The following is a 2,249-nucleotide window of genomic DNA, read 5'->3' on the forward strand; positions in this document are numbered from 1 at the left end:
CTCTTAAGTTCAACACCAAATTTGACTAGATAAATCAATTTACTCCAAAATAATTAGTAATAACCATGCATATGAAATAATTGGTACCACGGGCACGGCGTGGCGCCGTGCCAATGCTTCCTAGTAATGATAAGGGAGAGGATGGTTCTAATTCTTGGTTTTTTTTGTAAATTTTAGTGGGACCCACTTGCTATAATATCCTCTTCTCTACTTTTCTCTCTCAAATAAAAAAAGATGGCTATGGCCCCCGCCTTCCCGCCGCTGCTCCTAGGCGCGTGCGCCCCGCCGTGCTGGCCCCCGCCGCGGCCCTCCCCCTGGTGCGCTCGCTGCCGTCGGCACCGCCGTCGACCCTGAGCTCCGGCTGGATCCCAGCGTGCTGGCCGCCGCCGGTGGTCCTAGGCGTGTGCGCCCTGCCGTGTTAACCCCCTTCCCCTCCCTTGCAGCCCGGCCGGTGGTGATAGAGCTCCCCCGCCTAATAGATTCAATACGCCCCGGACAAAACTGAGAATGGCACGAGCTCAGCCTCGCCTCTTGTAGCTGCCTCGCCGGAGGAATTGGATCGAGACAGCCTGAGTCCTCACTGCCATCGTCCCCGCCTTCCCGCGCTCCGGCAGCCGTGTTCGCCGTCGATTCAGTACGTGCCGGACCAAACCGAGCAGGCGAGCACGGCATCAGGGCAGAGCTGTCCCGCGCCACCTCGCCGGCCCTTTCCTCGCCCGCTCCAGTTGTCGCCCGCCCCTCCCGCGGCGGCGCGCCGGCTGGGACAGCGATGGCCAGCGAGTGGTATGGTTGTGCATCAGCTGGGACGGCGATGTTTGTCCCCGAGCAGCGCCGCCACGAGTGGGGGCTCGTCCCCGTCTGAGCAACGCCGCCGCGAGTGAGGGCTCGCCTCCGTCCGAGCAGTGTGCTCTGCTCCAGCGCAAGGCCGTCGTCCGCGCGCTCCGTCTTGACTCTCCCCTCTACCCAAGTCTGCACCGCTCTCCTCTCTTCTCTCCCATGGCGATTAGCCGCAGCAGGAAACGGCAGAGATGGGCACACTCGCCGGAGTGGCTGGCCGCAGCTCCTCTCGCCTGCGTAGACTCCAATTAGATTTGGTGCGGAATGATGTGGTGGAAAAAATAAGAAAAAAAGGAATAAAAAAGTAAGAAAAATATGGACCATAAAATTAGAATTTATAATGTACGAAGGTCTTTTTTGTAAAATATGCATAGCACTTCAGCCTGACAGCAGGATCCACATGGCAGTTTGGCGATTAAACTAGCATCATAGTGAAATCAGTGTTATTTTTAACGTGTTACATGTAGAGTGGTGGTTTTTTGAAAAAAAAATTCTTAAAGTGATGGTTTTTTAAAACTTCTGCCTGAAATGTGGTGGTTTTTGTAATTTTCTTTCCATCAGATGTCACCCACAACAGCATACAATAATCCATGGACGGGTCTACAGGGATCGTGTATGCTATCATTAGTCGATTCGGTCATGAGACATAAGTTCATGTGTGTCCCCAAATGAACCACACAAAAGAGAGCCATTGAGTTGGCTATGCAAACTATCCCCGGTCCTCTTCCAATGCTTTGGGATCATTGTATTTACGAGGCCTTCCATTGGTTCCTTCCACTCTTCGCTCTCGAGGTCAAGACAATGTAATCTATCATCTCTCGGGCTATGCTCGTGGAGAGCGATCGAATGCCACCGAATCCTTTCATAACCCTCACGATATTGCCATCCATGCCACTCAACCGTAGGTCATAGCCTTGTCCATGATTTTCCATAACGAGCAGCTCGGCATAGCGAGACCTATGTGCCACGAATCCACGATGAAGGCTGGTTTGGAGATGAGGGCGCCCCACGTGCTGCACATGCACCGAAACCGACACACGGAATTCACCGGGAGCCAAGAAATGATGTTGAAGATGAGTTCATCTGGCAATGACACGGTGGCCAGTTCGAGGCGGCCTTTTTGAGGCTATTGACGGGGTGCCATGGTGCACGGCAGCGTTGGTCTTGTGCAAGGTGACTTAGACCATTGGGGGGAAATAGTTGAACTCACGGCATTGAGACTGAATCGTGAGATGGTATTCCACGTATTCGTATGTATGGAAAATTAGCTGAGATCTCATTTTCGCTCTCAAAAAAGAGACATTGTATTCCACACGTACTCGTATATCTATGAAAAATCAGGTGTGTAGAGCGGCTTCAACTGCGGTGGACAACATCAGATCTTTGCCGAGACTAAACCGTTCAATTGCAAG

This window comes from Lolium rigidum, chromosome 2 (assembly GCF_022539505.1).
Source record: "Lolium rigidum isolate FL_2022 chromosome 2, APGP_CSIRO_Lrig_0.1, whole genome shotgun sequence".
NCBI classification, from domain to species: Eukaryota; Viridiplantae; Streptophyta; class Magnoliopsida; order Poales; family Poaceae; genus Lolium; species Lolium rigidum.